Genomic DNA, 10,418 nt, shown 5'->3' with positions numbered 1-10,418 from the left:
AATGCAGATGCAAAGGAACCCAAATTGGCTTCATAGAAATTGAGAGTCACCAATAAGCGATACTTTACCTCCTACATTGAATCCAACACGGATGGGCAGCGTTCGTGAAGCTCTGTAAAACCTTCTCGCCCCAAATACCACATTGTCTGAAGAAGAATGTTGTTAACTAGTGATGACATACGGAACGCAGACGTGGTCGCTAATTATGGGCCTTACGAGGAAGCTCATGGTATCTCAGAGAACAATGGAGAGGCTATTGCCCTTTGCTATGGTCGGAGATTCCCTGCGAGACATTGACGGCCACGTCTCCTATTGCTCTCATCTCTGGTTTGGTACACCACGTGCTACAAACTAAGATATAAACCTCAACATATTAATTTATGGCGTTCCTCAACAGTGTTATTTTCAAGAAACTTTTGTCCCCACACACCTAGCTATGGAATGATATCCTTACTCGGTGGATCGAGGGTGATCTAACTTGTATACCTCTATCGAGCATTTTTATTGAGAACTTAAGAAGGAATTATAAATAAATTAAATTCGAAAATTCGGTTGAAACACACATCTTCATTCATAGGCACCTACCCACTCTATTATATTAGAACTATCTGTTGCTCGCGACTTCGTAACCATGTAGGTAATTCGGTATTCTGCGTTCTGCCATATTCATAGATAATATATTCACCCTTAGATTAAACGCTACAGTAAAATAACACTTTATCCTAAAGTTTTTCAAAAACCTTTCCTACTCGAACTAAATTTAGTTACCAGTAAGGTAAGGTCATCATGATGTGCAAATGTGCTTACGTCAATTGCTTGATTTTCGGTGTTTGAGTGAGTATTCACAAAGGCCTGTATTCACTTTGATTAACTAATGTTATTGAGGATGATTAGTGCAGGTGTTTGTGCAAGTAGTGTCCAATTATTGTTTAGTGGCTCTATTTAGTAAATTCAGTTGTTAGGTGTCGATCAGCAAGTATAGACGAACATAGAGAAGCGCGCTTGCAATTGCAAGAAATAGGTACTTAAAGAAGTATTAAGCGCGGTGGTATCTGACACTGAAGAACTTTTGGAATCTGAACATGCAAGACGAAAAATATGGGTTCGAAAATGGATTAATAGAGGACCCATTTATGGCGCTAGCAACCAAATCTTTAAGGAATTGGCTGCTGAAGATACGACGGAATATTACTTTGCTCTCGTGTTTAGTGACAGGCACGCTGCGAGTGAGGGGGAAGGGAGAGTTCCAAGATAATCGGTGGCGGTGACCACACCGCCACCGATTAGGTGATCCTAACATCAGATGATCCATATTCCATACACTCATTTGTCCTCCACTTAAATAAAAAAAAATACATTCTATTGTTGATTTGATCATTAACCTTATTAAATGCTCCATTAGACACTACAGAACCAGAAAGGTAAGAAAAAAAAATTATAAAACAAACAAATTTATTTACAATCCATTTTAAATAAATTTTTTATTGTAAACTATAAGCACACAATCTAAGTTAAATTATATCTAAGAGACAAAATTAAGTTTCAGTACACATCAAGTTACATTGATATAACATTTATACAACTCAAAATTTTTTAAACCTTATTTTGTAATAGGATCAGGGTATTGATTTAAATTAATCTGTAGGTACAGCAACATGAGCTAAACAAAGATATAACATTTCAAACTCCACAAGTTGCAATATGAAATAAGGCTGATACAGCTAGATTTAACTGTAAAAAGCCACAGGGTAATTTCAAATAACAATATAATGGATATCATCAATAACATATACAGGAAAATTATAGTTGTTAATAAATTTAAAAGCCTAAATCTTATTTTTAATTAAGTTACTTGGCTATAACCAAATGCCTAAATATCACACAAATAAATACACTATTTAGCAGTTAAGCTTAACAAATTTAATGAATGATGTGGCTCCTGAAAACCAGATAACTTTGAAATGCATAAAAAATTATGAAAAATACTAATGAACAACAATTCTTGGAATATTTATATTTTCTTAGGTTAAGGCACACAAATGCCAGTTGATCTTTTCAATAAAAATAAATGTGAATAAAAACAGCCAATATCGGATTTCAGGTTAAAGAAAAAATTTGTTGAGGATAGCAGGGTGCTAGATGAATATTGCTGGAAATAATTTTTTTTTATATAAGAATTCCGACACCCAGTCCCTGATAGGTGGTTAGGCCAATGGGGGTGTTGAACCCCAGGCTTTTAGCCCCATTAGCAAGATAAACATGATTTTTGGTGAGTAAGGATAAATTTGAAACCCTAGGCATAGGTAGTCAGAATCCTCAATCCTCCAATCTACTGTAGCACACTGCTAACTTTTAATTTTTGTTTAATAAATCACAATAGTATAAAATATGTTGGTGAAATACTAGTATACTATGTGTTCTACAAATTTTAATGTTTGATGTATGTTTATATATTAAATCCCATTTTTCTCATGCATGCTTTATGCTCCTCAATAAGGGGTCCACAAAATTCTTCACCTTTTTCAATTATACTGAAAAGTAAAGTAGGTTATATTATATAATTTCAGTAAGTTAAATAGAAAAAATCTTAGATAATTTATACATCTAGATAGTCTCTTGTTGTTAGACGACCAATAAAATCTGGCCAAGAATATTACTTCAGTGTGTGACAAGATATGTCTTACACTTGCAATTTGTATGACACTTTGTGTTAGTGTGTATGCATTTATCAAAATAGTGGTTGTCTCTAAACTCAATTTTTCTTCAATGTTTTCACATGTCATCGTCTATCTAGACATATTCATGATCTAAGGTAAAAATAAGAAGAACAAGATGTTACTTAAAAGTAAATTTGAATGGGAAGATGTCCATTTACTGTTCCTATAAAATCTTCTTTTCATTTGATTGCCTTTTCAGGGCAAATTAAACATCTTTTAGTAAGGCACTAATTATTCTGGTACACATTTATGATCATCTCTAGGAGTGAAACAAACCAAAATATGTTATTGTGTAGGTAATTTGGAATTAAGAAATATCGTATAAATAGACATAGCCTTACCATGCATCTCTCGCTTGTTTTGTTTCTGGACAGGCGCAGCAGGGTTTTAATTTTGGTTTTTCCCCAGTAACAGGTGCTTCCGGACCCTTTACTTCAACTGATTTAGCACTTGTATTTCCCATTTTCTTGAATATCAGCTAACAGATTTTAATTACAAACTATGATGCAACCGTTATCAGTTATCAGCTAACAGCAATAGTTTTTAATTACGAACTATGATGCAATCGAGTTTCGAGATCGTTTTCGCAGAAAATTCCTAAAAATATATATTAATAACCCAGGTTCGGCGTTTTCAGCAAATAAATCATTATAATTTAGTTTTTCTTTTTAATTTTCTCTACGGCAGAGCGCTGACCGAAGACGGCTGACCAATGACATTGACGTTGACAATTAGTGAAGTGTCAACTTCACAGACATGTTGAAAAACACAGAACAGAAAAAAGTAGTAGAAGTGGCAAGATGTCATTTTACTATGGAAGCCGATGTCGGCAAACTCACACATTTATCTATTAAATATGTAATACACATACTTAATTCCTGCTTTATGATAGGCCTCAATTTAGAATCACGAAAAGACATAACTACAAATTTATTTACATCAATTTCAAACATAATAGAATTACGCTAATCTCATATTCTTAAAGTGATTATGACAACCTCAGAATTTTTTCTTAAATTGCGAAAAATAACATATATAAACTTGAACTCTGTAACCATAGCTTTGACTTCTGTCAAAATACCTAGTGAAAACTAAAAATGATGCAATCAGGGTTGGTAAAGTATAATACCGATAAAGTACGTCGTAAGCTAAAATAATAATTGGCCAATATTTTTTCTTAGGTAACTATACTTTTATTTAAAAGGATACACAATATTTAGCTCGATTTACTTTAAAAAAAGCGTACACGAATAGTCTTGGAAAGTTCCAATATCAATATTATATTTACCTGGGAAGCAATACACGCATAAAACATAGTTTTTGAAGTGAAACTTATGTAGGCGCATGAGGGAAATTTTGAATGAAATGAAACGCAATAGAGTGTCACGAAAATTAGAAACGTTTTGGTTCAAGATCTTCTTGAAACAACGGTTAGAGGAGGTTTTTGTTCAAGGCAGAGAGCGATTGACACCGAATGAGGAAGAGTATTTCTTACTCTCGGGTTTCCCTACTAGGCTTGTATCGTGCAGGTTTAGCGCGCGGCCGCTAGTATGTAGAACATCTTCCCTACTAGCTTTGAAACGTGCAGGTTCAGCGCTTGGCTGCGAGTAAGTAGAACAGCTATTAATTTCTAATATTGACAAAAAATATTGTAATAATATTTAGATAATAGATTAGGATAATTATAGAAAATAGATTTTTTAAGCGGCAAATCGCCCGTGCAAAGTCAAAACACGTCGTCAAAATCGGCGAGCAGCTTTCCAGTTACCCGACCGGAACACGCAAGTTCTGGTCGTTGTCGAAAGCTGCTCTTGGTAACTTCAGCCAGCCGTCCATGCTGCCGTTGCACATGAGGAATGACACCCTGGCCCATACGGCAAAAGAGAAAGCCGAGCTCCTGTACGCTCTTTTCGCCTCCAACTCGACTCTTGACGACAAAGACCGCCAACCATCCCGCGGTGTCAGAGCTCTATGCCTGAAGTACAGTTCAGACAGAAAACTGTTAGGCGAGCTCTGTTTTCGTTGGACGTCAGGAAGTCAAGCGGGCCGGATGGCATTTTTCCAATCGTGCTTAGAACGTGTGCCCCTGAGTTGACGCCGGTGCTAACGCGTTTATTCCGGCACTCTTATTCCAAAGGCGTAGTCCCTGACTCATGGAAGTCAGCCCTTGTCCATCCGATCCAAAAACAAGGAGACAGTTCGGATCCGGCAAACTACAGGCCTATTGCTATTACCTCCCTGCTCTCCAAAATCATGGAGAGCATAATTAGCCGTCAGCTCTTGGTATACCTAGAGGGTCACCAGTTGATCAACAACCGACAATACGGCTTTCCACCATGATCGGTTGGCAGGTGATCTTCTGGTATACCTAACACATAGATGGGCTGCGGCTATTGAAAGCAAGGGGGAAGGCCTGGCAGTTAGCCTGGATATAGCGAAGGCCTTTGATCGTGTATGGCACAAGGTGCTCCTCTCAAAACTTCCATCATTTGGGCTTCCCGAGAGCTTGTGCAAGTGGACCTCCAGCTTCCTCACTGGGCGCAGCATACAGGTCGCTGTCGACGGACATTGCTCGAACCCGAAGCCCGTGAATGCTGGAGTGCCCCAAGGCTGTGTGCTATCTCCTACACTATTTCTTCTGCATATCAATGATATGTTGGACACCTCCAACATTCACTGCTATGCAGACGACAACAATGGTGATGCCGTATACACGGGCCATGCAGGTCTCTCTCGGGAAATCGGCGACCAGTGCCGGGAGAAACTTGTGTCTTCTATCAAGTCCTCTCTTGAGAAGGTCGCGGAATGGGGTAAATTGAACCTTGTCCAATTTAAACCCCAGAAGACTCAAGTCTGCGCGTTTACCACAAAAAAAACCCCGTTTGTCGTATCACCTCTTCGACAACACTTCTCTTAAAGCCTCGCCTAGTATCGGAATTCTGGGTCTCGAAATCTCGAGCGATTGCCAATTCCGCGGCCAACTGGAGAGCAAAGCCAAATTGGCTTCGAAGAAACTGGGCTCATAAATAGAGCACGGCAATACTTCAAGCCGGCCCACATTCTAGCGCTGTACAAAGCGCAGGTCCGGCCACACATGGAGTATTGCTCTCATCTCTGGTCTGGCGCACCCCAGTATCAGGTCGATTCATTTGACCGCGTGCAACGCAGAGCAGCTCGAATTGTCGGGGACCCAGTGCTCTGTGAACAGCTGGATCACTTGACGTTGCGTAGAGACGTCGCTTCATTGTGTGTCTTCTACCGCATTTATCACGTGGAGAGTTCCGAAGAGCTGTTTAATCTGATTCCTGCCGCCGAATTCCACCTTCGCACGACACGCCACAAGTTAGGTTATCATCCCCACCATCTGGATGTGTCGGTCCTCCACAGTGCGGTTTACAAGGAGCTTTCTTCCACGTACTACTAAGCTGTGGAATGAACTTCCTTGTGCGGTGTTTCCGGGACGATACGACATGGGTACCTTCAAAAAAAGCGCGTACACCTTCCTTAAAGGCCGGCAACGCTCCTGTGATTGGTGTTGCAAGAGATTGTGGGCGGTGGTGATCACTTAACAACAGGTGACCCGTACGCTCGTTTGTCCTCCTATTCCATAAAAAAAACAAATTGATATAAACGAGATTGTAAAATTAGTTTTCCAAGGAAGTTTCACTTCTGACATGTGTACTTTGTACGCACACCATTTTTTTTTATAAGTATTCATCGTTATTCTGTATAAGCCCAGAGGACAGTAAGACATGAGATTTTATAAACCGTACTGCTTCCATACGTAATGCGCGTACGGAAATGAAGAATTTCCAAAACAAGCAGTAAAGAATGCTTAATAAAAAGAGAAGCTACAAGTACTTCATCAGTACGTAATCGTAATCTTGTTAGTCTTATGATACATGATATTTTATATTCTAATGTACATTTGCTACAATGATGATAAAAATTCTCAGAAAAAATGATTTTTGATCTATTTTTCACAAATCTATGACGTATTTCCTCTACTGCTACTCCATAATGTGATGAGGTTTTTTTTTTCTACTCCACCTCTACTGAACCTTATTGGTGGAACATTATATGCCAAATATTAAAATTTAAGTAAAAGAATTGTTTGTCTATATTTAAAAATTAACGCTTATTTAGTTTAACTGGAATCTCACACATATTTTTTGAATGATAATTAGTTGTACCTAAGAGACAATTAAAACTATTAATTTGAATTCATCGTAGCCTCTAGTACACAATTACCAAAACCATATTATAACATTATGCTTAATTACACCCTTATCGCATGATGCATGGAAAAGAGCAATACTTGAATACAATCTATAAAGATAAAATTTATATCGATAAAATTATATCGATATGTACATGGATGCACTTGTTGAGTAGCAAGATATTTTTAATGTTTATATTAATTATTCTAATATAAGTTACATCGATTAAACGTAAAGGTAAATGAGCCAGACGTCGTAATGTTATGGTTCATTTTTAATTGAATATTTTGCACAACACATAAAAAATATAAATTGTATTTAAATCGGAAAATAATGATTACCGATGATAGGAAATCCCTTCATTGGAAATATTTTTATTGCGGCTATGATTTCTACAGTAAAAAATGGCACACTAAGGCATATTTGTATTTTTTTAAAGATAATTATGCTTTAATAGACATCAAATGACTGGTCTCACTCGAGCCTCGAGTAGGTACATTTGTACACAATAGTGGCGACAGGGTAACGCCCACATGCCACTTCCACTAGTTTTTTCTGTTCAGTGTTGTAAAAGTATAATATTAAGATTTTACAACATAATTTAAATTTACACTTTGTCCATTTTATTAATAGTTTTTTGACAGCTCGACAACTGTCCAGTTATAGTGATGTCGTAAAGGACGTATTACTCGATATCGCTTATTTTTTTTTTGTAAAAAATATAATATTATTTATATTTTCATATCTATTATGAAAATAAATATTGCACATTCAATTGTAGTAATCGATATGTTTGGTACATCACTAAAAGGAATAAAAGGCATGATTTTTCATAATTGATTCCTTTAGAATTATTTTTGATATCTACTAGATACCACTACCGCTTCGGAAACAATTGACGCTCTGAGAGAGAAGAAGCGGCGCAACAAACTCTCCCAGTATTCTTTTTTTGCACTCTTTGTAATAAAATATGAAAATCACTATTAAGGGTAAAACGTGACGATTTTTGTGAACGTTCATTAAATTTTCACAAATGTACTGACAATGTACAGTCATTATATTTATTTCATTAAATTTTTCATTGAGAGTCTGTCTATAGACAAGCTGATATATAGCGCGAACAGCTCTCTTTTGCAGAGCAAACACGATATCAATGATATTTAAAAATATAGATAGGTTACGTAGACAACATTCGGTGTTTGAAAATGATACATTAACGCACACATGAATATTTTAACATTGCAATAGCACACTACATTACGATTACACGTCAAAGAAGGATAGTAAATGCAATTATCGCAAGAAAAAAAGAGATGACTCTAATTTGCTAATTCCTTCGTATTTGTATAGAAAAAATACATTTAATTCATCAGATATGATTTTTTACCGTAGGTACACTGTGATTTATGCCTAAATTACGATTCATTCATGAGTCCATGTAGTAAAAGCTACAAAGCAGTAAAACTGCATTGAACTTAGGTAGATAATGTATCATTGATTTTATAAATAAAATATTTATTATAATATATAGCCACATTGATGATATCAATTATTTATACATAAAATAATAAAAAACATACAGACACCAAAACAAAACCGAAAGGTACTACAGTAAGGGTCCCATTTTTACAATTTTACTAACGACGGCTCCCAAAAAGTTTTCAGATTACAATTATTATTTTTTGTATCTTATATTATTTATAAATGTCTTTTTGTTGAGGGTTCATTACAATTAGGTAATGGGAGAAGAAGAAAATGATCCATTGATTCTTCTGCAGTTAGCAAGGGATATACTGAAAGGGACAGTGTAACTGAAAAATCTTCTACGTAAACAAATAGCACTCACTGTCTACATCCTCTACCTACCCTCAAACTTGTTTTAGTAGTTTGATAGTTCAGCTACCTATATACGCACTTGTTTAATAAAAATTATTACATTTCGTATTACATTCACTGCAACAACGACTTTTTTACATCATTTCCTAAAATATTCTACCTCGAACATCCCCCAACAGACAGCATCAATATTTTATCATTTCTGTACGTTAATCTATGATCGGCTTGGCGGCGATCGGCGTTGTCATGGCGACATATTTCTTTTGTTAGATAAATAATGAAATCAAATAAAATGTTATAATTAATGATTTCTTAACTGTGGTACGTAATTCTATGATTTTTTTTACTTTCGTAATTAGTGCATCTTCCCATAACACAAGACGCCATCTTAATGTTATACCTATATCAAATTGTAAGCAATTCTGTCAACAACAAATGCGTGTGTACCGTTTTCGTATCGAGAGAGCGACTACAACCAAAGGAACCAATTGACTCAATTTAGGCGATTGATTTTCGGCGCGCTAGTGACATATCTACCTCTTTTAATACTATAATACATTGCTTTGGAGCTCATTAAGTGTTACAAGAGCATTTTGCAGTGAATTTGTTTATATTGCCAGTAATGACCACACTGTCTTATATCTAAATCAAAGTTCGAAAGCTACTGCAAAATGCTCTCTGGTTAGTTATGAAGATATTTTTAGATCAATCTTGAAGTATCAAAAATGTATATTTATCAATTTTTACTTTTATAATTATGTAAAGCAATGGAAAAATCAAGAGAAACCTAAAAACAAATAGAAGACAAAAAAAAGATATTCAAGATAAATTTTGGCTTCAAATGGGACTATTGGTCGACTTTCCTAAAAGTGGTTACGGGAATACGAATTCAGCCAGGCCTTTTTTAGCTGACCCAAAAAAGGTTTCGTCAATTACAGATTTAGATGAAAACCTCATCAATCGTTTCGATATTATTTTAAAAACCATAGCCAGTAGAGGCATAATTGATGCAGTGAAATTCAAACAATATTGCATTGAAACTGTTTATATTTTTGTACCATAGCTTATATGGCTGGTACAATATGCCTGTGCACAAGGTCCTGATTCATGGTCACGAAATAATATCTTCTTCCATTGTGCCAGTTGGTAAATTAAGTGAAGAAGCTCTAAAAGCCAGAAATAAAGATTTCAAAAGAATTAGAGAATACAATACTCGCAAAACATCATGAGAAGCTACGCTGACAGACATTTTTAATATGTTCTTGATTTCTTCTAAGCCTGCGATCACCAACCTAAGAAAAATAATAAAGAAGAAGAAAATAGAGCAAGCTCAGGAAATTAATGAGTTTAGGTGTGTAAGATTTCCAATTTCGTATATTGTTTCTTTTTTCATTATATTTAAATGTGAATAAAGTATTATTTTTCTTGCGGAATCTTCATATAAACGTACACGAACACAACATTTAAGAACATAAGCCTTTTGCAGTGTAAAAACATGAAACTTTCAAATTGGGGCACCTATTTTCGACGGAACCCTAAAAATACATATTATATCCCCCTAGCAAGTGGTTCTGACTCAAATGATAATGACCATGTTTTCACATTTTTCATCCCATTGTGCGGCGTAGGCCGCAGAGCCGAGGAC

At 35.9% G+C, this 10,418-nt stretch overlaps 1 long non-coding RNA gene across 1 annotated transcript; it reads right to left on the bottom strand.

Moving 5' to 3' along the window:
- Positions 1-1,435: 1,435 nt before the first annotated feature.
- LOC126965265 (uncharacterized) lies at positions 1,436-3,430 on the bottom strand. The gene is made up of 2 exons (XR_007729505.1): positions 3,059-3,430; positions 1,436-2,531 (listed from the first exon to the last, which is right to left on the bottom strand). It is a non-coding gene; the product is annotated as an uncharacterized LOC126965265 (long non-coding RNA).
- Positions 3,431-10,418: the final 6,988 nt, after the last annotated feature.

The sequence above is a fragment of the Leptidea sinapis genome, chromosome 7, assembly GCF_905404315.1.
Source record: "Leptidea sinapis chromosome 7, ilLepSina1.1, whole genome shotgun sequence".
Taxonomy (NCBI): Eukaryota; Metazoa; Arthropoda; class Insecta; order Lepidoptera; family Pieridae; genus Leptidea; species Leptidea sinapis.
Note: the sequence above shows the minus strand (reverse complement) of the source record. Positions and strands in the feature narration are given on the sequence as shown.